The sequence below is a fragment of the Chiloscyllium plagiosum genome, chromosome 24 (genome assembly GCF_004010195.1).
Source record: "Chiloscyllium plagiosum isolate BGI_BamShark_2017 chromosome 24, ASM401019v2, whole genome shotgun sequence".
NCBI classification, from domain to species: Eukaryota; Metazoa; Chordata; class Chondrichthyes; order Orectolobiformes; family Hemiscylliidae; genus Chiloscyllium; species Chiloscyllium plagiosum.
Genome location: NC_057733.1, coordinates 20,267,806 through 20,294,218, shown reverse-complemented (window position 1 = coordinate 20,294,218; position 26,413 = coordinate 20,267,806). Strand labels below are relative to the sequence as shown.

The 26,413-nt window shown below is 40.1% G+C and overlaps 1 long non-coding RNA gene across 4 annotated transcripts in view; it reads right to left on the bottom strand.

The window, feature by feature from the left end:
- Positions 1-26,413, bottom strand: part of LOC122562051 — an 85,792-nt gene that overhangs the window by 39,901 nt on the left and 19,478 nt on the right. For 2 of the 4 annotated variants that reach the window (XR_006315199.1, XR_006315197.1), the window contains exon 2: positions 13,835-13,928. The exons of 1 other annotated variant lie outside the window; for it this stretch is intronic. This is a non-coding gene — a long non-coding RNA (uncharacterized LOC122562051). Of the gene's footprint in view, positions 1-10,619; positions 12,558-13,834; positions 13,929-26,413 lie in introns of those variants that run through there. One more of the 4 variants, XR_006315198.1, reaches the window with a different exon arrangement.

Here is a 26,413-nt window from a genome sequence, read left to right as displayed (position 1 = left end):
CTAACTTATATATGGAGTAGACCAAGCATTTGTAATCATTAACCGAGTACTCCAACTACGTAATCAGACTGTCTACATATGCAGCTAAAAAAATGAAACTTATTCAGCTTCAGGAAACCTCACCAATGCTCCTATAAAGATGACGAGGTTATAGCAACTTCTTTGCTGATGGTGCATATTTTAGCTCCAGCACAAGTGAGGGCACCCTGTAATTAAACTGACCTATTCAACACTTCCTCATCCAAAAGGTTTCCTGACCGCACCTCTCTGATTAGATAGCATTAACCATGTACTCAGCAAATAAATTACAACTCAAACGTTACGACCTGGCAGATTCTTCGGAACCAGATCCTTATTTACTTGTCAGTACATTATACATTAACAACTTGCATGTCTATAAAACCTCCGACATTGCAAAATGTCCTGATACAATTCAGAAAAGCACAGTCAGAAAAAAGATTGTTAATTTGATGTATTGTACAACAAAGGATTTGTCAGCACAAATGATGACAGCATAACAGCTTATGACATGGATCTGGCTATCAGGTCAACTGGTTTAATGGAAATTTTGGTCAAAACTGTGCAATAAGGGTAAAGAATTGAGAAATCTATACTGGGCTTTGTGTGTCATACTTTGGAGTATAGTATTAAAAATTCTCAGACAACAGAATAATATGGATGCATCCAAGGAACAGGAGAATCGACTTTTCGGGCATAAGCCCTTCTTCAGGAATGAGGAAAGTGTGTCCAGCAGGCTAAGATAAAAGGTAGGGAGGAGGGACTTGGGGGAGGGGTGTTGGAAATGCGATAGGTGGGGGGGAGGTCAAGGTGAGGGTCATAGGCCGGAGTGGGGTGGGGGCGGAGAGGTCAGGAAGAAGATTGCAGGTTAGGAAGGCGGTGCTGAGTTCGAGGGCTTTGACTGAGACAAGGTGGGGGGAGGGGAAATGAGGAAACTGGAGAAATCTGAGTTCATCCCTTGTGGTTGGAGGGTTCCCAGGCAGAAGATGAGGCGCTCTTCCTCCAACCGTCGTGTTGCCATGGTCTGGCGATGGAGGAGTCCAAGGACCTGCATGTCCTTGGTGGAGTGGGAGGGGGAATTAAAGTGTTGGGCTCTGATCTCCAGCATCTGCAGTCCTCACTTTCTCCTCCAGCTCTGAATTGAGCAAAGAAGATTGAAGCAAACACGTATTATTTCATTGTACCACCCTTAAACCTCCAGATACTTTCTCACAGCTGCTTTCTGAATTCCCCCACCCTTTTTATTGGCTAATCTCCAAATTAATTCCATCCAACTGACACCCGAAATAAATCATATTGGGTAGAGATATCTGAATCCAATGTCCAAATAGAAATGTGATGAAGATCCATTGAACACAATCTACCTCAACTAAGTTTTAATACACTGCTTGATTTTTCTTTTGTGACATCCTGATATTTTGCCAGACAGCTAGAACTCTGGATACTAACACAATAGAATCCTCTTCGCTGTAATCTCAGAATTGGATTTCATTTGGCACTTGTGCATATAAAAAGGGTGCCAGATTCGATCAGCATGGAAACTAACCAAAGAGAAGTATTTTGTCTTCAGGAAAGTTACATCAGGAAGTAGCCTTGGAACAATCACTCTTGTTAGCAGAAGCCAAGGATTATGAAAGCCTAATTCAATCCAAAATCCAGTGAGGATTTCCAAATGATGCATCTTCAGTGGTTGGTTGTTGGTTTGTGAGCTTGACAGAGACAGGGATACATGGGCTTGCAGTATCCTTGTTTTTATATGTTCATATTTTGTTCTTTCTCTGCTTTATTGCTCAAATCTGCTGCTGATATCGGTCTCTGTGCATACTCCCAAATCTGCTCCATTGTCCTTCCAAACTGATACCTCAAGACAACCCTTTGGATCTCAAGGTACAAGTGTGAATCAAGCTGTGGTCAGGTGGTTACATAAGTTACTTACACCCAAGATGTGTCATTTTATCAAAAAAAACACTTTTAGTCCGTGAAAGTCTCTTGACTGCTACTTTTCAATACCCTTCACGGCTTGTTTTGGGGGGAAAGGTCCAGACTTTATGACAGCTAAAAGATGACATCATGTAAATGTCCAGAGATCTTCATTAACATTTATAATTGAGTTTGTTGGAGTTCAATAATATCATCTGATTGTTGGAAACAATATTTAGGTAAAAGACTGTTATATTTGCAGCACTAGTCTGATCCTCATTCTGTAAACTTTTCTCTTTTATTTGATCATTGTCAAGCAAAAAGGTCAGAGAAAACGCCATTGTTTCATTAACGCAGTTAGCTGGGTAACTGGATTGTGGCACAGAGCGATGCCAACAGCATGGGTTCAGTTCCTGCACCAGCTGAGGTTACCATGTAAGGCTCTCCTTCTTCACCACTCCCCTCACCTGAGGTACGGTGAACCTCAGGTTAAATTGCTGCCAGTTTTCTCATTCAAGTCACTGAGCCATCCTTTTAAGGCTATGGTGACTTTTCCTTTGGGCATTTGGCTGGCCAGCAGGATTGATGTCAACAGCATGGATTCAATCCCTGTACTGGCTGAGGTTACCATGATGCTCCCACCTTCTCAACCTCACCCCTTGCCTGAGGTGAAGTGACCCTCAGGCTAAACAACCATGAGTTGTCTCTCTCTAGTGACAGAGCATCACTACAGTCCTCTGGGACTGTGGAGATTTTACCTTTACCCAGGCTACAAATGCGCATCTATACATTTACAGACACTCAGGCAGGATTAGTGTTCAATAGCAACACTTAAATCTGATTAACATTACACAACCAAACAATGGCACATCAGGACAGGAAATAAAGTCAAAACTAGATTCTGCGCCAGTTGCCCAGTTTATTACATGGAATTATGTTTGCATTACAGAAAATGGAAATCAGATCTTTGAACATCTCTCTCTGTTCATTAGTCATCTGTTATTTTGTACTTTGATGTTTTATTCCAAATGTAATATATACTGGGTAGATTTTGATGGTTTGAGACTGGGTCATTGACATTGAACTGTCAGTGTTCACCATCATTACTGTTGTGAAACTCACTGGGAATTCAGCACATCAGTCACACACAGGTTAGCTGAGAAATCCAGAAGAAGTTGTGACGTGTCTGTAAGGGCACTCACACAGGCTCTGGTATGGACCCAGTCCCAAAACAGACAATCTCCCATTTTACACACACACACATACACACACCTTAAAACTTGCATCTTGTTTATTCAGGTGTATCAGGATTTCAAATAATGATGTGCTTATTAAATTGATGTACAAAAGACCGGGCTCTAAACTAATTATAATCATGGAGTGCAATCAAATGATTAACTGATTTCTTTCAGCTAAGTAAAGCTTCTATTTTCACCCGATGTGCATGCCCAGTCTTCAATTTTCCACATGTGATTTGTTTCCTGTATGGGTGTCTTTTAAAACCCTTCAAAATGATTAGTTACTTAGACAGCCTGATTAAATCATTGCTGTTCTACACTGTAAACATCCAGTAAGGCAGATGTTCGCAGGTAAAGGGACGGCTAGAAAATGGGAAGCCTTCAGAAATGAGATAACAAGAATGCAGAGAAAGTATATTCCTGCCAGGGTGAAAGGGAAGGCTGGTTGATATAGGAATGCTGGATGACTAAAGAAATTGAGGGTTTGGTTAAGAAAAAGAAGGAAGCATATGTAAGGTATAGACAGGCTAGATTGAGTGAATCCTTAGAAGAGTATAAAGGAAGTAGGAGTATACTTAAGATGGAAATTAGGAGGGCCAAAAGGGGACATGAGGTAGCTTTGGCAAATAGAATGAGGGAGAATCCAAAGAGTTTTTACAAATACATTAAGGACAAAAGGGTAACTAGGGAGGGAATAGGGCCCCTCAAAGACCAGCAAGGCAGCCTTTGTGTGGAGCCACAGAAAATAGAGGAGATACCAAATGAGTATTTTGCATTAGTATTTACTGTGGAAAAGGATATGGAAGATATAGACTGGAGGGAAATAGATGGTGACATCTTGCAAAATATCCAGGAAGTGCTGGATGTCTTGAAACGGGTAAAGGTGGATAAATCCCCAAGACCTGATCAGATGTACCCGAGAACTCTGTGGGAAGCTAGAGAAGTGGTTTCTGGGCCTCTTGCTGAGGTAGATGTATCATTGATAGTCACAGGTGAGGTACCGGAAGACTGGAGGTTGGCAAACGTGGTGCCACTGTTTAAGAAGGGTGGTAAGGACAAGCCAGGGAACTATAGACCAGTGAGCCTGACCTCGGTGGTGCCAAGTTGTTGGAGGGAATCCTGAGGGTCAGGATGTACATGTATTTGGAAAGACAAGGACTAATTAGGGATAGTCAACATGGCTTTGTGTGTGGGAAATCGTATCTCACAAACTTGATTCAGTTTTTTTGAAGGAGTAACAAAGAGGATTGATGAGGGCAGAGAGGTCGGGGAGTCCAGAACTAGAGGGCATAGGTTTAGGGTGAGAGGGGAAAGATATAAAAGAGACCTAAGGGGCAACTTTTTCATGCAGAGGGTGGTACATATATGGAATGAGCTGCCAGAGGAAGTGGTGGAGGCTGGTACAATTGCAACATTTAAGAGGCATTAGGATGGGTATATGAATAGGAAGGGTTTGGAGGGATATGGGCTGGGTGTTGCCAGGTGGGAATAGATTTGGTTGGGATATCTGATCAGCATGGACGGATTGGACCGAAGGGTCTGTTTCCATGCTGTACATCTCTATGACTCTGTGACTCTAATCAGTTGCAATGAATTGACTTTTCTCAGCCCCAGAAAAATGTAGACAATGAGAATCAGGGAAAATATGGCAAGTGAATAAAATGAAATTTTCAACATCTGAATCTTCAACTAGATTTTCAATGGTAAATTGAGAGTCTTGCTAATTAACAGCGAGAGGCCTTTTTGCATGCGCTAACATGGCACTTACACCTAATCTTAACTCATTGATGTGGAGCTTCGTACTCTTCCAGGCTCCTGATAGGTATCAGACAGAGACAATTATCAATATGAAAGTCAGAATGGGTATCTGCTAAGTCAGTCTCACCATTGCTCCTCTAGCCTTCCACATCCCAAATATCCTAGGGTACCCTCCAAACGCAGTGACCGCCTACACCCTCCTTTCCGTGGAAGTTTGCATCAGACATTAAACTCCCCAACATCATCAGGAAATGCCTCTGACTCACTGAGAATGCAGCTCTCCACTTCAATGTTGCATTTTGGAGCAGATCGACACCTTGTTGTAGTAATGCTGTTTCCAGGACACTTTGCCTACATGGGCAAGCACCCATGTCATGGATTGGAGCAGGGAGTACCCCAGGGCTCCTTGCTTGCTCTCTTGGCATTCATTCGTTTTATATCTACTCAGATCCTCATTTGCATGTCTGTTTTGCCTTTTTGCATTTTGGTGCCTCTTTCAGGTCTTAAAGGCTCATGATACATCTGTCGTGCCTTTTTTTGCTGTTTAGTGCAGCCACAAAGCCAGGCAGCTTGTTGTAGTTAATTGGAGTGATCCGTCAAAGAGCTGCACTTTTGAAGTATAGAACTGTGCTATATCAACCACACAGCTCAAGCATGAGCCAGCAACCTACACAGCAAACACAGTCAATGGCTGTGTCTCCAAGTCTAAGGTGAATACTCCTTGGTCAAGTTCGGGGGGGCTGTCAGCAGTTAGGAGTCCTGTATAGCTAGTCAAGAGCACCTTTCATTCTCAGCCAAGAGGTTTAGACACAGTCAGTTGGTCACTTGAGTCAGTCGTGTCAGGGGGCTCATATCACTGCAGTCCAGAGGCTTGGACATGGTTAGTCCTGGAAATCCAGACCAGGGATTCATTGTAAGTTGGTCAGGAGGATACACAGACAATAATCAGTGGCCAGTCACTCATTGGTCAGATCTGTCTTTCCAAGTCAGTCAAGGGATGAGCCATACATTTTTTTCTGCTTTCTTTTTTCTTTGCTTTTGCTGTTGTTGAATAAAAGTGGATGTTTTTCATTGTACAATAGCTTTCCAATTTCTCACATTGTACAATGAGAAGATGTCATGCTCTGTAGGGTGTTAGGGAAAGAGTAGCACACCCTTGGATGGGGTTCTAAGATGATATAGTGCTCAGGTTAGGAAGCCTGTGTAGCTCAATTCTTGTAGCTGCAATTACAATGACAGTTGATCAGACAGGTGATGAGAGAAAATAGCAATAGTTTTATGAATGTGAACTTGTATTTACAATGTGTTCTCAGCAGCATTTATTTTTCATTCCCGTCCCACTGTGAGGTACAGCTCCTGGCTGGCAGCCCTTACTTGATGCATAGCTGGGCTTTAGGTATGGTGCTAATGTTAGGAATCCTGGGAAGTCCTGGCATTATTGAATACTTCCACCATTGCTGAGCACACATGAATGTGCCTTGGAGGTCCGGTGCAAAGATAATGAGAAGAGCTGGGGAGAATTGTGTGAGAATACTCACCAGAGCTCAGAGTTCTCTTTGGAACTCCCGGAAATTGACACAGCCAATTTTTGATAAAACTCAGCACAGCGTCACAGCGCAGAGAGCTGAGATTCTCTCCACATTCATTGTAACATCATGGTCTGTGCTGAGAGCCCTTGGTTTGCTACTCCAGCCCATTGAAACTAATGGAACAGCAGAGATTAACTACACAGTCAACTTTGAGTCTACAGACTGACAGAAACTAGGTGCATGGACTGCTTAAAATGAACAAGTAGAGCTCTGAAGTGGAGTCACACAAACCAGGATCTGATTGCACCAGAAGGTTTCTAATGGTATTTCATATGGAGCCTGGGTGCAGATCCTATTAATTGATTGTATAACATGTTCCATTGTTTAGTATTCCCATTCCCTTGCTGACTTTCATGATAAGTCAATCAGGGAAAAACAGCGAGATGGCCAGACTTTTCTTTCTCGTCACTCTGGACTATTGGACTCCCTCCCTCTGCACAATGAATAGAGCAGGATGTGTTGTGAAGATTACAATCCTCTACAAGAATTCCTCAATCCCTGGTTTTCCATACAGAAACTTAAATACGCAGAAAAATTAGAATGAATCCCTTGTGGTTATTGGTTTCTTCTTAACCTTATTGTCCTGTATTCACGGTTTCCAAATGACTCAAAGGCACTTGGCAGAAGTTCAGTAAGACCTGCTGGAACATATCTTTTGCACCATTGTATTGCTGGATTAATCCTAGTATTAACTGTAGCTTGAATATTCCAATTTCAATCCATATTTCATAAATTTCTGCAAATATTCTATTGACTCTGCAAAACACAATAGCCATTTGACATAAAATGCTTGTCCATTAATCAGTATCTGAGTTTTACGGGCATTATTACTTTTGAAAACTATTCACTGCCAGATTGCTAACAAAGGAAATTGTCTTTTGCCAGAATTCTGCAGTAATGCAAGTATAATGAGACAATTCATTGGGTACATAACTGATAGATGACCAAATAACTCAATCTGACAAACATTAAATGGTTCAGAAACCTATGGTGTACAAATTTCAATGTAAGTTCTTTCAATCAACTTGTTGTGATTGAGTAAAAATGCTGGTGTCGACAGAGTTGTAATTTTTACTGTCTTGCACTGGTGTAACTTATCTGTGCTTTAAAGGCAGTCAATATGAACTGAGGTCACAGTGATGAATATCACAAATGGTTTCATGTCAAATTTAATCCATTACATCTCCACCCATTTTGAAGTCAGAACTGAAGCTGTAAATATAAAAAGTAATAAATGAATGTACTGTGGATTCTTTCAAATTTATTTAATCTTTCAAAGGAAGCGACTAACTTCAGGTAAACTTCCCATGAAGATAAACTTATGTGAAATTTCTACATGAACCTGAAGACAGTCAACTGACAGTTTCAGGATGCCCATTGAACATGCAGACTGTATTATCTGATTTCACTATTTTCCAATTCTTTTTCATAAGCCCTGAGCAAAAGCTTCCATTTAACTTTACTTGTAGCTTTTACATAAAGGAGCCCACACTGCAATATCTTCAGATATTGTTGTCTAGTCTTCAGGCTTTTAGCTGTACGGTATCTGAAGCCTTTTAAAGGATTGCATTCTTATCAACCACATCCTGCTGTGTACCTTGCTCAAAGTGAGTGAGTCTAATAGTTCCAAGTGAAGTCAAGACATAGTGGGAACTTTACCATTTACAAGACAGTATATCACTTTTATGTGAGTACAGTGAAATTTTACTGAGGCTTGCAATCCTTACAAAATAATGTAAGTATTCAGCACTGACAGAGGCATTACTATATAATATCCTGTCCTGATAATCTGATTGGGCTTTCTATTGCATTTTGGGTTTGAGTGCTTAGATAATTCTATTTCAAATATTCAGTTGGATTAATAGAATTTTATACTTTACTACCTCATTTTAAAGGTTTCAGGTGGGAAAGCTTTCCTCGGAATACGTATATTGCTGATGAACAACGTATAACATGACTCTTGGAACTACATTGACACAGAGTTTGCAGTCAGTGGCGAAGTATTGGTAATTGACACTGATTTTGAAGAAAGCCGACTTCAAAAATCAAATGCTTGAGGTATGGATCTCCAACTTCCTTATGTTAATTTCAAATCACCACCAAGTCAACAAGATCTCCAGGCAACAGTGATGTATAAATAATCAATCACATTGAAATATTCTCACTAACAAAATAATTGACTAGCTTTTGCTATTTATTACCATTTCTTGGAGAATGAAATTAAAATGCTAACATATCTACCAGATTAAGGTAGAAACTGGAATGTCATACACAAACTTTAAATAACCACATGAAATAAAGATTTTCTAAACTATAATCAAATTATTTTGCATTCCAATTATGAAACAAAGTAGTCAGGAGAGGTTGTTCAAAAGTAGTAAGCCAAATCAACTCAGTGGAACATATTCCAAGGATTTAACAGTGAGGTTAAACCTAGATTTCTACTCTGACTGAGAGCACTTCCAAAGTGGTGAAAATACCACAATACCAGCATAATTGAACTCAGTATTTCTATTTTTTACATGGACAGGGTTAGGTGCATTCTGTAATTCATACATATGTTGCTCAGGAGGCAGTTAGTCAATTAGTCAGCTATCTCCTCTGAAATCTGATTTATTGTCCCTAGTGTCTGGAAGCTGCTTAGTGGAGATTAGACCAGGAGACCATAAGTCCGTTCTCAGTACATTTCTTCTAGACAGCCAGGGAACCTCTTCTGAGAGCTGTGGAGTGTGATGCTTTCAGAGCGACAGCTAAGGATCCTTAGTTGGTGGTGTCAGGAATTCTTTGGGGATGGGACCAGGGTTTCTTGGGAGGGAAGGAGTGTTCGTGAACTATTGACTGTTGAGAAGAATATGTATAAATAACTTGGAATAGTCAGCTCCTGAGATAAGTGATTTGACATGGAGAGAGAAGGAAAAGTGGTAATGGGGGTTGGGGTTCAAGTTAGCACGGAGTTGGCAAAGGGTTTATAAAGTGCTATGGGGTTGATTGGGGGCATGAGGCATGGGTAATCTTTGGAAATTGGTCAATTGACACAGGTTGGCAGGAATGAGGCAAGGAGAAGAGGGAAGCAAGGGGGTGAGAGCAAGAGGAATGTTTTCTAAGGGATTTTCATTTTTAAAGTTTGAACACAGTGCTGGGGCCCCTGCAGCCTCCTTTTCAAGACACCTGGACCATTTCCTGTCATTCAACCTGCACATAGGAACAGGAAATGCGGACAACCATGTTTAAAGTTTAGGTTCGCAAAGCCAGGATTTCTCCTGATTCTGTGTGTTCCTGGATGCATATTGAGGCTTTATTGTACAGAAATGGAATTCCTCACCAGTTCGTTGATTTTTAATTGGCTGCAGTCTGAAAGAATTCAGCAGCAACCCCTTTCAGGAAAAATGTACAAACACTGACAGCAGCTTCTAGACTTCCATATTTACCTGTGCATTCACAAACTCCAAAATCTGCTCTCAGTTTTAGAGGGTTAAAGCAGCTAATTTTAAGTGTTTCGTTGTCATTTCAATGGCAAAATCCAGGTTCGGTTCGCTGCACCGTTGACACAGTATGCATGGCAGGTCTTTTTGACAACGATTTACAATCAAACAAACTCAGACAGAGAATCATTAGCTAACTGTGTGGAAAGTACATGATACATTACTATTCATTATTTACTCTTTAAACTACGCATCAGTTTTTCTTTCAATGTCACATCTTGGGAGAAGCTCTGTTGAAAAGTTTATATCAGATCCAACCATTGCTGCTGCACCACCAGTTTTCTACAGTTCAGCTATAAAGAATCCTGAAGTTGCAAAAGATGCTGCCTGAATCCAGGACGTTCTTTGCTTAGGAATTGGATAGCGAGTAAAAGTAAAAACACAATACCTAACGCACTGTGACATTTTCTTTTTTTTGTGTACTCAGGCAAGAAAAACAACCCTTTCCATTATGTGTCTTGTTTTCATCCTATGCAGTACTGTTGACAGATTTTGTCAAGATTGTTATATCACACAAAATCTGTTTGCAACAGATCAGATTTAACTATAATGAATAATGCAGATTTCACAGCTACTGCATACAAGACATTTATCACATGTTAAAATTTGCCAGCATTTTGAATAAGCATTACCACCTTTTCACCAGTGTCCACTTTTTTTTAAATGATTTAATGTTCTTGAGTCTAAATATCTATTATCATTTTATAATCGGCTATATATACATGTTCTGCACCCCTTATTTGGGCATTACCAATGCAATCATTTCTGAAGCTGCTCAGTTCTACCATTAGATGGAGCTTCAGATATTAATCTCCAAATGTTCAACCTTCAAAAATTAATTATATATTTTTACAGTCTTCACAGTCCCAGGACAATAAAACCCTTGATCTGCACAACATATATAGGCATGCAAGTCTATCCCTGGGGATTCTATACTCTATAAATTATCCACCTACATTATTCCGACTCCCTGTGGCTTTATGTCTTTCCCCTTCTTTCATTAACCCCTAAATTATCCCTGGCAGACAGCTGTGGTAAAACTAGGCTGAAATTCAAATTGCATTTGCTTACTAAGAAATTTGATGTCTGTGCAGATGCATTCACACATTCTCTCAAAGGCTGGCAACCCATAAACAAAGTATCTGAATTTGTGACAAATGTAAGTATTCATGAATTTACTTAAAAATGGCCAAACTGAAACTGCAGTATCTGTGAATACTTCACACTTCCGGTTATTTCACAACAGTTTTCTTAAGCTTGAACAGATGTGATAGGAATGTGAGGCATTACAATTTAAAAACCCATAACATATGCCAACCAAAGTTAATTCTATTCCACAAGTTGGAGCATTGAAATGAACAAAAGACTGTCAGGATTATCACAACCATACTCCCAACACCATTAGGTCAGTAAGGGTTAGAAATAAATGTTATTGCTGTTATAAATCATTGATCATTTTGGAATCATTTATAATAATGAGCTCTGTTTTATCAAAGAGCAATGCGTATTTTATGTGCATTTATTTTTAAACAGCATGCATTTCAAAGATATTAGCTGGCATAAACGTCTCTTATTCACTACAAATTTACATATGGGTGAGTTTAGAAATAAGCTGCTTTAATTTAACACCTTTCAAAACTTCAGGAAGTTGCAAAGCACTCTTATGGTTAATTATATCTTTCTGGAGTGGAATTACAAGTCTTGTCAATGAGGTGAAAAAGATCACTGAGAAACAGAGTAGTCTGTTCAGGAAACTATGGCGTGGAAATTCTTCAATACTATTTTTCCAAAAATTACACTGAAAATGAAGTCTCTCAATATCTATATTGCTAATAGGAGACCATGTCAAAATTTTCAGTGGAATTCAGTGGAGTGAAGCTAAGCTGGTGGAAGTGGAAGACGATAACTGAACAAAAGGACAAAGAAGCAAGATTGGTTAGTTGAATAAATACAACAAGGAAGAAGAAAAAAGTTTTTTTTTTCATTATTCCTTTTCAAGATAAGTGCCTAAATTATTCTGGTAGTGCTGGCCATATGTGTTTTAGTTATGATTATAGTAACAATGAGAATGCAGCCCAACCTGTTAACTTTCAGGTATTTTGATGTTGGTTTAGTCATATTGTACTGTAGGAAACTGTGTACAAGCAGTGTTTCACGTTTTAATGTTTAAATTGCTGTTTCTAAGTGCTATCCTGTAGAGTCTTCTGTGCTGCGTTCTCTATTGGGGAAGTATAAATAAAGTTAATTCAATGATGGATTCTCACAATAAGTTCACAATGTGAATCTTTCCTCAGTGAAGTACACAACAGTGATCAATTTTATACCAATCAATTTCATTTCTTCTGAAGTTGCAGATGTAGCAGGAGGTAGATTTCTGTGTTGACATTCTTACTGAAGCACAGACATCGCACACATTGTTCATTATCGATGTTCAGGAAGGGGAATTGATCTTTAAGCCACTGCGGACAGATATGGTTTCCTGCTAAGAACACTCCTTTCCCATCTCTTCCCTTGTTCAGCAGCTTGTCTTGCTCCTCATGACCTCCGTTGTACTACAAGAAAAATGTCTATTACTGAGCAACTGTTGTTGTGCACAAGTCCTGAAATGACCAAAATCTCTTTAAGCATCTGCCATACCACAGCCTGTAAATTTTTACAGCTTGAAAAATTGTAAGATATTAACAACAGCCAAAAAAACCAGCAACTAACCCAGTGAGGAGTTGTTAAAACCTTTCTGTGGCATTCCTTCTGCGACTGAATAAGTACTTAGCTGTGCAAAGTTAAGGAAGGGCATTAAGCTCAAATGGGCACGAGTGATCTGAAATCAATATTGCACACTGATTGATGCTATGATCTACATGCCTTGCATACTTCTATCTTCACTAACATGGCATCCAATGCAATTGATTCCACATGAGTGCATGCACACAAGTGCCATTTTGGAGCACTATAAACCCGCACAGCAACCAAAGGAAAGCAGATGCCAAGAAGCCTCCTCAGCTCAGGGAGCAATTTCTCAGTTAAACTCTTTTACTTTGTAAAAAGAAATGTCAAAATTGCAATTCATTAAGTGACCTAGTAGAGGCAGTATTTATTGTAGGCCTTTATCTAGTATACTAATGTTCTTGCAAAAAGGTGTCATAGTTTATGTTAGGTTAGAGAACTTCATGAACATAAATTAGTGCATAAAATGCCAAAAATAATTCACAGCTGAATCATTTTGCAGTTACATTGATTGGTCCAAATCCAGGTTGATTGAATTTTAATTAAATTTACTGCATATGTTACACCACTAACTATTGTGTTAAGCTAAATGTTTATATTTTTTGTTTTCTGTGCATTTATTAAAATATATTTTAAAATTCTGTTCTAACAACTTTTATTGAGCATGATCACAGCTCATACAGCAAGTCTACTATTTAATTTTATAGCTGATGAATGAACTTAATGGAGTAAAGGATACAATCAGGTGCTTGTTTCCAAATTATGTGTTTTGCAATAATTTTACATCAGAACTCTAATGTGTGAGTTAGCCTCTACAGTGTGGATCACCATAAATAGACATTGTGAACATGTGGTGCGACATGGGGTAATTTACCTTTCAAAAGCAATAAAATAAAACAGAACTGTGGATGCTGGAGATCTGAAACAAACTAAAGACCCAAACTGCTGGAGAAACTCATCAGGTTTGTCAGCATCAATGAAGATTTTGGGTCCAGTGACCCTTCTTAAGGCTGTTCTGAGAGCCCCAGATGAGTGCCAAGTACAAACTGTAGAAGCAGCATTCAAAAACCCAAACATCCCACCCAAACACTTTGTCATTTACTACCTGTCTCAACTCTGTGGCAAGGTGCATGGATCCAATTTTGGAGAATTTACTTCAGGGACCAGAAAAAAAGTCATCCTTGGTCCCAAGGAACTGCCTAGGAATAAGAAGAAAAGGGAGAAAAGAAATGTAGTTGTACAAAATATCATGGAAACTTGGAAAGATTATGGCAGTTGGGGGAAGTGATGGTATAGCGATATTGTCGATGGGTTTTTAATCCAGAAACCTAGGTTTGTGCTCTCAGGGCCAAAGTTCAAATTCCAACGTAACAGGTGGCAGAATTTTAATTCAAAGAAGTTTGGAATTTTAAAAACTCTAATGCTGACTATGAAACAACTGTTGTAAAAATATGTCTGGATTACCGATGCTCTTGAGGGAGAAGCTGCCCTTACCTAGTCTGGCTTACATGTGACTTCATACCCACTTTTCAATGCCCTCTAAAATGGCCCAGTAAGCCACTCAGTGGTATCAAACCACAAAGGAACTTCAATAAAATGAACAAAACTAGACAAACAACTTGACATCAGCCTACACACTGGAAATGACAAGGGCAAACCCAACGCTATCAAAGTGCTTTTTACTAACATCAGGAGGCTAGTGCTAAAATTAGGAGAACTGTTTCATAGACTAGCCAAGCAAGAGCCTGATATAATAGTACTCATGGAATTGTACTTTACAGGCAATATCCCAGACAACACTCTTACCATTCCTGGTTATGTCTCACTGATGACTTAACATCGGGAGTGGCACAGTGGTATACATTCAGGAAGGAGTTGCCATGGGAGCCCTCAATATTGACTTCAGACTGCATGAGGACGCATGGCATCAGGTTAAACTCCTGCTGATTATCATGTACTACCACCGACCCTCACCCCTCAGCTGATGAATTAGTACATTTCCATACTGAACAGTAAATGGAGGATGGCAAGGCACAGAATGTACTCTGGATGGAGAAACTCAATGTCCATCAACAAGCGTGGATCAGAAGCAACACTATTGCTGGAGCTGGTCAGGTTCTAAAGGACAGAGCTGCTAGATTGGGTCTGTGGCAGGTGATGAAGAAATGACAAGAGAGAAAAGATACTTGACCTCATCAATCTGCCTGCTGCAGATGCAACTGTCCATGACAGTATCAGTAAAAGTGACCACTGTATTGTCCTTGAGGAGACAAAGTCACATCCTCACATTTTAGATACTTGTGTTGTGTGGCACTACCATCATGCTAAATGAGATAGGCATTGCACGGATCTGGCAACTCAAAGTTAGGAATCCAGAGATACTGTGGGCCATCAATAGCTGCAGAATTGTACTCCAACTCAATCGGCAATGTCATGAAATGACATGGGCTCATGCTCTATAATACCCATCAAACCAGGAATTGACCCCAATTTAATAAAGAGTGCAGGAGACCATGCTAAGAACAACATCAGACATATATTAAAAATTGGATGTCATCTTTGTGAAGCTACAAAAACAAGACTATTTGTATGCCAAACAGCAAAAGCATCAAGTGATAGAGAGAGTTAAGTGATTCCACAAACAACAGATCAAATCTAAGCTCTGCAGTCCTGCACAGTCATGAATGGTAGTGGACAATTAAACAAATATCTCTATCCTCAATAACAATGGAGCCACATGAAAAATTGCCTTGATATGTCCTGTACACAAAAAGCATGTCAAACCTAATCTAGCCAATTATCATGGCGACAGTCGCCTTTTGGTTATCAAAAAAATGACGAAGTGATCATCCACAGTCTTAGCATCTGCTAAACAATAACATTTTCACTGATGCCCAGTTTGGGATCTGTGGGGACTACTCAGCTCCTGACCTTACTACAGCCTTAGTTTAAGCAGGAGTTAGGATGTCTTGCTGAGCTTGTACAGAATGTTAGTAAGGCCATTTCTGGTCACCTGTTATAGGAAGGATATTATTAAACTGGAGAGGGTTCAGGAAAGAATGGAAGGTTTGAGTTATAAATGTTGTCTGGAAAAGCTGGAACTTTTTCCACTGGAGCATGGGAGGTTGCAGGATGACCTTCTTGAGGTTTATAAAATCATGAGGGACATTTTTAAGGTGAGAGGACAAAGATTTTAAAAAGGGCATGTGGGCCAACGTGTTTACACAGAGAGTGGCTCATGTGTGGAATGAACTGTCAGAGAAAATGATGGATGCAGGTAAAGTTACAACATCTAAAAGGCGTTTGGATAAGTTCACGAATAGGAAAGGTTTGGAGGGATATGTGCCAAATGCAGGCAGGTGGGACTAGTTTAGTTTGGGAATATAGTTGGACTTGTTGGACTGAAGGGTCTGTTTCCATGCTGTATGCATCTATGACTGTATAAAAATAAACAAAAAAACTGAAACTGAGACCTGACATGAGAATGACTGCCCTCGATATCAAGTCCATATTTGATTAAATATGGTATCAGGAGCCCTGACAAAACTAGAGTCAATGAGAATTGAGATAAACTCTCCAATTAGCATACTAGCACGAAGGAAAATGGTTATGATTGTTGGAGGTCAGTCACCTCAGCTCTAAGACATTGAAGTTCCTCAGGGTAGTGTCCTAGGCATAACCATCTTCAGCTACTTGATCAATGACCTTCACCACTAAATGAGATTAGAAGTGGAGACATTCACTGATGATTGCCCAATGTTCAGCACAGTACATGACTTTTAAATATGACTGAAGCAGTCCATTTTCTAATGCAGCATGATATGAACAATATCCAAGTTTAGGCTGACAGGTTGCCAGTACCATTCATAGCACACAAGTGTTAGCAATAACCATCTCCATCAAGAAAGAATCTAATCATCACCCTTGACATTCAATGGTATTACCACCACTGAATCCGTCAATATCAATATCCTGGGGGAAATAGATCCTTCAGTGTCACTGTATCAAAATATTGGAGCTCTCTTCTAAAAGGCGTTGTTCACATTTCTATACCAAATGGACTTAAGTGGTTCAAGGAGGCAGCTCACCACCACCTTCCCAAGAGCAATTAAGGATGAGGAACAAATACTGGCCCTGCCTGTGATGATTACATCTCATGAAAGAATAAGAAAGACCCAGCAGGAATTTTAAATAATTAAATTTAAAACTCCTTACTACAAAATACATAAAGGTTTATAGATAGAGAAACAGATGTTGAGAAACAAAACACAATTTCAGTTGAAAAAGAACACTGTTTTGGAAGAACACAACTTTCCTTATCTCCTTTTGTTCCCAAAATATAAGTTTAAGTTTATTAAAAATTATTGCATCAAAAACTGCAGGTCTTTGTAGATAAAAGAGAAAAATGTGGCACGAAGAGAGAACAAGGGAGAAAATACAGTTGGTGCTATCTGCTGATAGTTTGCTATTTTTAAATTTGTGGCTGACTATTTCAAGTAATTTTGGTTCTCAAAAACATTTCTGCATTCTCCTTTTCTTTTCACACTTGCATAATTTTGCATGGACATTTTTTAGATTTTTCAAATAGCTTGTGAACCACGCTTTCACATTCCGAAAGCTGCCTTCTTCCAGTATGAAACATTCAGATAATATTTAGCGATAGAATGCCATATCATCTACACTGATGATGAAAAATCATCATCCCCGCTGCCTAGCTGCACTGTTCTGATTCTCCTATCTGTCTCCAAATCCATGCATTTTATAAGAAAACACATTTTTACTACCTCATCGTATAACATCGCTGTGCTTTACTATTCAGTAAGTCAAGAATAACTGCTCCCATGTTTTGCAGACATAAGCACTGCATGTTAGTAGGCAGCGGTTTTCCGGCAGGCTTCCACTATTTGTGTCAATTTTTATTATTCTCTTTAATTAATGCATTTACTTCACAGAACTGTTCTCATGCAGAAGGCGGCCACTTGGCCCATCAAGTTCACACTGGATCCCTGAGTATTTTGGCTTAGTTCCAGTTTCCTGCCTTTTCGTTGTAAGCCTGTATTTTGGTTCTATTTAAATTGAACGTACCTGTACCACACTTCTAGGCAATACATTTCAAACCATAACAATGCGCTGTGTGATTTATTTTTCTCACTACGCATTTGTTTCTTTTGCAAAACCTTGCATATTTGTACCCTCTGGTTTGTGATCCTTTTAAGAGTGGGAACAGTATCTTCCTATCTACTCTGCCAGATTCTTCAAGATTTGGAAAATTTCTAACAGATCTCCTCTTAGCCTTCTACCCTTCAGGGAGTTTTCCAATTGGAGCCGTTGTCATAAATTCCTTCTGCACTCCCTCCAATGTCATTCTTTCTGAAGTGTGGTGCCCAGAATGGTCCTGATTATTACAGCTGAAGTATGACTAGTGTCCTCTATAAATTCAGCCTCAGCTCCATGCTGTTGTATTCAATGTCCCTCTTTATGAAGCCTTGAATATTGTATGCTTTATTAACTGCTCTCTAAAACTGTCCTGCCATTTTTAATGGATCGTGCTCATCTGCACCTCGTGCTCATCTGCACAGTCTTTAAAACAGTTGCCATTGTTTAACACGGTCTCACCAGGTTCTTTGTATCCAAGTTTATCATCACGTACTTCTCTGCACTGAACTTCATCAGCCCCATATCCAACCACTCCACCAAACTCTTCATGTCCCTTTGAGGTTCTACACTATCATCTACCTGTTTAGAATGCTCCCAAGTTTTATATCATCCCCAGATTTTGAAGTTGCCCCCTGTACAGCAAGATCTAGATTATTTATCAACAAAATCAGAACTAAGCATGGGTGCCATTACCAACCCCTGATAAACTTCACTTTAAACCTTCCTCCGGCCCAAAAATGCCCATTAACAATTACCCTCTGTTTCCTATCACTTGCCGCAATTTTAAATCTGTGCAATTGAATAGATTTTGATTGAGTTAAAATTTTGCTCATGCAAACAAATCTAAGGGAATAAGTCAGAGAAATTCATGCTCATGGTGGGAGGAGTTTGATGGCCTGTTACTTGGTCATTCCCTCCAGTTCTGGTCACTGAGAAACAATGGTGACATAGGGATATGGGAAAGTCTTCAGAGAAATACCACACAGTATTATTAGAACACCGCATGATGAGCACAGATAGGAGGTGGTTCAGCTTTTTGGGTTAGAGATGAGGCACACGAAAAGTAGTCAATGATTTAAAACAGATCTGAGCATAATATCAAATTAAATGGCAACAGTAGGAAAATGAAGGCAGATACTCAAGGCAATAAAAGACAACTTCTGGTTTTAGATCAGAAAGATCTTGATAAAAACAGTAATCTGAAATGGAAAGGTCTACTGTGTGAACTAATGGACGTGAAAACACCGAAATCATTTAAGAAGTAGGAAACTAATTTTTTATCTGGATGAATGAGCTATTCTGGCCACTGATATTAACATTACTGATTCATTCATGAATTAAACTCCTATGTCATATTTTAAGCACTAAGGGATTGAAAAAGCGCACACGCTGATTTACTGCATTGCCATAACAAATGATTTCAGAAAGGGTAGGCTACTCTTTTCTCTGAATGGGGCTAAGTGTTAATTTGGGGAGTTTTTTGGAGGGCTCCTCCCTGGGTGCTTCAGCAGGTTTTCTTGTGTACGCTCATGCTGCTCATCTCATTATCTATGTGCCATGACACCAATCTCATGCTATCCTGTGCCCACCAGCAGAAGAAGTGCTCATTGCTGCTGAGACCATTTAGGTTTCCTGCTGCCAGAGTCAAGTTTAAAGCCGAGCTGTGCACCGGTCAAACACCGGAAACCAGAAATAGTTGCGGTTTCATAGTTGCAGTGTGGGAAGAATCGGCCCAGAGATGGCCAAAAGGGGTAAGTTTTGCTGAAAGGGTTTTGGAGGCTCCATTCTTGTGGATGGGGTGGTGGGCCATCTTCATTCCACAGGACAGCCCTAACAGATCTCGGCATCAACCCTTGTCAACATGGTCCAAAGTTGAGTCATTGTTGTTCCAATGGCACGTTGTTTCAATGGTTAGTCCCTCACGGCGTCAGGGACCTGGGTTCAATTCCACCACCAGATGAATGTCTGGGTGGAGTTTGCATACACTCCCCACATCTGTGTGGGTTTCCTCCAGGTGTTCTGGTTTCCTCACACAGTCCAAAGATGTACAAGTTAGGTGGACTGACCATGCTAAATTGCCCATAGTATCCAGGGATGCACAGACTGGTGGATTAGCCATGATAAATGCAGAGTTACACGGATAGGATTGGGGGGGGGGGGGGGGGGGATTGCTGAGACCGGGTGGGATGCTGTTCAGAAGGTTAGTGTGGTTTCAATTGCTTGCTTCCGTACTGTGGGGATTCCAGGATAGTCCAGTGTCATGCCCAGCAGTGCAGGAAGAAGATTAATGACCTTGTGCCCTCCATCTGCTTTCTCACTGCCACCTCACACTCACTTGAGCTCTATCAAGCACAAAAACTGTGTTGAGGTTAGAAAACAGGGATCCTTTATTTCATTGACAGAATATTTTTATACAAATTAACAAAAAAGCTTGATTTAGGGAAACAAACTATTTATGAACTGCTGTTGCTCCAGAGGCACCTGTTGAGAGCTTAACTATTGACCTTTAATGTGATGCAGGGCAGGGTCCAGTCGGTAGACCTCTTATTGTTAATTTGTTGTGACAATGTAAGCTTGTCTTGCAGACTCAAATGGCATCTTCCTCTCCTCATGGCCTCTAGACTCAATTACAACCTCTGGTTGCCTTGGCAGCACTTCCTAATCAAACATTTTGTTGGTAGTACAAAGGTGAATGGGCAGTGGTGCAGCAGGAACACTTTATGCATCCTAGCCATCCTTGCCTCGCAATCATAGCTAAAAAGGATATTGCTAACTATTCCCCTTTTTCAATATTTTTAAAATTTGGACAGAAAGACACTATTAAATTGAACTTGAAAATGAGCCACCCTAAATAGAGTGAAGGACTCCCGCAATCTGTTTCAACTTCATCTGAGAACCAAGCTCCTGAAAATTAAACTACAAGAAACCTGCTACTCCCTGAGAATCCTTTGCTTTGCAAGACTTTCATTTCAGCTCTAAAGGATTACATTTACCTATAATATTACATTAGATATTATAGGCCTGTTATGAAAGAGACTGAGGGCATTATGAGCTGAAACCATCTTTTTCCTTCATTTTTATCGAATATTTGTGTGTGTGAGTGTGCATGAAACAAGTGAATGAGGCAGTTCAAGGAAATGGTTCACCGGCATCTTCTGAAGTCCAGTTAAGGATGGGTAATAAATGTTTTCCTTCCCATATCCCATGAATGGATTTAGAAGTGATGTGCAATGTTCAGTTCTACTCAAAACCCATCCAGTGATAAACAGTCAATCTGAAAAACATTCAAGTTTGAGGCAATAAATATTTGTTTTTACTCATTCACAAGAGGCGATTGTTACTGGCTAGGCCAACATTTATTTCCATCTCTAATTGCCTAAATCACTGCTGACAGCTCAACTATATTGCTGTGGGCCTGGAGTCAAATGTAGGCCAGACCGGGTATGGTTGGCAGATTTCCTTCACTAAAAGATGTTTTACTGAAGTAGACATTATTTCTACACTGGGTTAAGATTTTCCACTGGAGAGTTAAGAAGTCGTGAGTAATGGGTGTTGGCTCTGATTCGGTTGTTGACAATCTTGATCCTGAATTTGAAGGTTGTGAGTTCATAAACTTTAACACCTAACCTAAGGTAACACTCCAGAGCAATACTGCACTGTTGAAGATGCCAGTGTTTCAGATAAGATGCTAAAGCGCAACACTATTTGCCTTACTCCATGGGTATAAAAGATCCCATGGGCATTTTTGTCAAAGAAAAGCAAGAAGGTTTCCCCTAGTGTTCTGCCTAATATGTATGCCTCATTTAACATCAATTAAAAACTGATTATCTTATCACGATCACATTGCTGCTTGGGGAGTTTGCAGCATACAAATTAACTGCTAGTTTCTTCCATTATATTAGTGACTATACTGAAAGTACATAATTAGGTGATGATTTGGAGATGCCGATGTTTGACTGTACAAAGTTAAAAATCACACAACACTGAGTTATAGTCCAACAGGTTTAATTGGAAGCACTAGCTTTAGGAGTGCTGCTTCTATGAAGGAGCAGCCTCCAAAAGCTAGTGCTTCCAATTAAACCTGTTGGACTATAACCTGGCGTTGTATGATTTTTAACTTAATTGTGTGATATGTGTTTTGAGGCATCCTACTGCAATGAAAGGTGTAATGTAAAGAAAGGCAAGTTATTTCTTTCTCCATGTTGATGGAATGCCTGCAGAAGCAGCCCAACACAATAATTAAATTTGAGCTTCATTCTGGTTCAGTATGGCTGCTAAACAGAATCTTGCTGCTTTCTTGTACTGGAAAGTCAGTCAGGGCATGGTCTGTGACTAAGTTTGATGGGAGTGGACTGTAGTGAAGAAGGGGCAAGTTGCAGAGTGCCTACTGAGGGAAAGGAAAAGGGGAATAGATCAACAATGGAACAGTAGATTTTTGTGGAGTCTGAAGGAATGTTCCTTCTCCTTCTTGTTCCACAGTAATCAATAAAGACAGCAAAACAAAATGTCTTACAAAGGTACCTGGTGATCGATTGTGCCTTTCAGCTCCTGGGGAATGTTGTACTAACGAGCACTTCATACACTTACCCTGTTCAGCACAGAATTCACAACTAAGCTCCCACAACAGATGGAGCAACTGAATTTATACATTTAGATAGCCTCAAATGTTTTGTGTGGGTTCGCTTCATATCTTTTTGAAAATAGATTCAGGTGGACAAATGGATGCACTTGGTCACAGCGTAGTATTAGGGAGCCCTAGCAAAATTGAAGTTAATACTGTTATGACCAGCTGAGAAACGGCTCCCCTCCTCTGAGCCCCTCTCACTCAGACAAAATAATCTTTTTTTAGAACCTGGCTATCACATTTCTATTAAACTCAGTTAACCAGATCAAAAACAATGAGACAATTCCTACTGTTTCTGGAGGTTTATTACTTACTATGTTCCAAAAAAAAATTAAACCTGAATTGAAACACGCACAAATGCAAGTAAAGAACTTAAAAACAGAGTAGGACAACTGTCGAGTACAGACAGGTAGATAAAGGCAAATGCAGTTACAAATGCTAAGAGTGCCTTGGTTATGAGAATGAAATTACCTGATTCCAACTGCATAGTCCCTGTTATCCTACTTCTTAAGGAGTGGTGATGTTTGCAAATCTTGCAATCTCATTCAGTGGTGACTTTTCCAAGTTGCTTTTCACCAGTGCGGTTTTCTACAATTGAGAGAGAAATTGGGAAGAGCTCCCAGTATCCTCGTTACTATCAGTGCATGTTATTTCCTCTCTGCTTTGCTGCTCAAAGCAAATTACTTATATTTCAAGTTTAGCTAGTTCCACTTGGTAGCTGCTCAAAGTGAACACTCAATATGTGAGCTTTCATCTGCAATAAGTTAAGCTATCATGCAAGTGTGTGAAACAAGAGGTGTCTATCCACACCTTACTGAGTTTCAATGTCTCTTGATTAAAATGATAAGTCCAAGGCAGCTGATGCCATATATTACATGTGAATTGCCTGAGCCTGTCAGGTGATCGCAGCAGCCTTTTAGATCAGTTCTGCCCTTTCTCAGGACATTTTTAGTCCATGAAAATCTCAGGCATTAAAATCAAAATATGAAAGTTGCATATTGATAGAAGATTTTTTATTATGATCGGAGCACTGGGAATCAGAGTGAAAACTCTCCACTGACTGGAATCACATAGAGCAGAAAAGACGATGATTTTAGTTTATGATCATCAATGAAACTGATGCAAGTGTTTCTCAGGCCCTAAGCCAAACATCTTCAGCTATCAGCCAAACATCATCATGACCTTCCCTCCCATCTAAGGTCAGACGTTGGGATGTTTTCTGATGATTCCACAGCATTCAGTTCCATTTGCAATCCTCAGGTTATTTAGTAGTCTTCAACAAGAGACTCAAACTATCTCCCTGGTATTCAACAATCATCATCGTTATTAAATTTCCCACCATCAACATCCTGGGGGTTAACATTAACCAAAAACTGAACTGGGTGTGGTTTCGAACGCTGATCAGAGGAACTCTGCAGGTAATAATTCATCTCATGCTTCCCGCAACTTTGTCCATCATTGACAAGGCACAAGTTAGAAGTGTGGTAGAATGCTCTCCACTTTCCTAGATGAATGCTGCAACAACACTCAAGAAGCTTGGCTCCAAACATGACAAAGCAGTCTGCTGGATTGGCACTACATCCACCATCGTCAACATTCACTCCCATTACCATTGGCACACAGTAGCAGCAGTGTGTACCATCTATGAACACACAACAATTCACCATGTCTGCTTGACAACACCTTGATAACAACTTGCCAACTCCATCACCTCAAAGGACAAAGGCAGCAGATGCATGCAAACACCACTACCTGCAAGCTCTCCTGTATTGCACAATCCTGAATTTGAACCATGACCATTCCTTCAATGCTGCTGGGTCAAAATTCTGGAGCTTTTTTCCTTACCAGATAGGACTGTAGTGGTTCAAAAGAGTGACTCATGACCACCTTCTCAAGGACAATTAGAAATATTGGCAAATGTTGGCCTAGTCAATGTCACCCCCATCCCATAACATTTTAAAAAGTTTATTAATGTCAAAATGCACATGTACAATGGAGTCTTGACCAACCTTCTGAATTGATAGAATAATAAGGACCCAGATCTTCTGAATATGAGATTGTCGCTGCTGAAGCACAAATGACAAATAAGCGTCAGGACTAAATACAAGTCCAAATACATCCGACTCCACAGGAATGGCCCAGGAAGTTGAAACATTAAATGGGTAATTACCTAGCATCTGAAATCATTGGAAAAAATCCCTAATTCTGAGCTACAGAGATTTTGGAGGGCTACTTTGCTTAATAGTTATCTCACAAAGTTTGGAGGAATTGATGACCTGATGAAACTCTGAGTAATTATTAAAATAATCCAAAAGACTATCCCCTCTGAAAGCCCTGTCTCCCATGGATATCCCATCTGACCTCTAACCTGACCCCAAAACTCCCCAGTCCCCATGGCCACCGAACCACTCCTATCCTTAATCCAATCTCAACTCCATCCCTTGACCTGGCCCTCGATTCCTCCCAACCCCACACAGAGATCCGACAGAATTTCTGCCACATCCAAGCACAACAAACCCCTCTCCCTCAACCACCCCCTACCCTGGCCTTCCCAGCAACATCCAAACCTCCAGGTTCCCCAACACTCCTCTGGAGCTGATGGGATTCATCGTAGGACAGATTGTAATTTTCAAGAATGCTTATATATTCTGGATAATTCCAGACCATTGTCACAGCTTCATTCAAAAAGGGAAGGACATTAAAAATCAGGTAACCATAGTTTAATTAGCGTAACATCTGTTATCGGGAAAATTTTAGTGTATATTTTAAAGAATATAATAGCACTGCATTTAGAAGTTCATAAGATCAACCAGATTTGAAATGGCTTCATGAAAAGAAAGTTACGCCTGACAAAATTTATTAGAATTCTTTGAGGAGGTAAGGAGAAAGATAGATAAAGGGGGAGCAGTGAATTTCCAGAAGGCATTTGATAAGGTACTACACATCAAGCATTTTACTAAGAGTCCATGACATCAGAGGTAGTATTTTAGCATGAATAGAGGATTTCCTAATGAACAGATGACAGGGTGCTGGGATAAAGGGAGCATTCTCAGGATAGAAATCTGTAACTATTGGAGTACCATGGGATCAGTGCTGGAGCCACAATTATTTCCAATAAATATTAATAAATTGGATGAAGAAAGCCACTGGCATGTGACTCAGTGGTTAGCACTGCTGCATCAGAGTGCTAGGCAGCCAGTTTCAATTCCACTCTCGGACAACTGTCCGTGTGGAGTTTACACATTCTCCCTGTGCCCGCATGGGTTTCCTCTGGATCATCTAGTTTCCTCCCACGATCGAAAGATGCATGCTAAATTGCACATAGTGTCCATGTATGTGCAGGCTAGGTTGGGAAATGAAGGGTTACAGGGATAGGGTTGGGGAATTTGGGTCTGGTGGGATGCTCTTTAGAGGGTTGGTGTGGATTTGATGGGCTGACTCGCCTGCTTTCACAATGTAGGGATTCTATGATGAATGTATTACAGTCAAGTTTGTAAATAGCATAAAAAGAGGAGGGAAGGCAAATGGTGAGAATGACAAAGAATCTGCAAAAGAATATAGACAGTTCACAAGAGTGGGTAGAAACTTGGCAGACGGAATACAATGTGGGAAAATGCAAAGTTTGTAGAAAGAATAGAGAAACTGAATATTATTTAAGTGGAGAAAGACTGCAGAAAGCTATAGCACACCGGATTTGAGAGTCCTCTTAAATAAATCACAGAAAGCCAGCTTACAAGTTCAGCAGGTAATAGGGAAGGCAAATAGGTCTTTAAAGGTAAGGTAAAGTTGCTGAAGTAGTCTTACCAGACCACAGAGCTGCTCTCTCATTGGAGAGAGCCAACTGGTGGTCAGCACACCTCAGGTAAGGGGAGAGTTTGTAAAAAGCATCCTTCATAATAATCT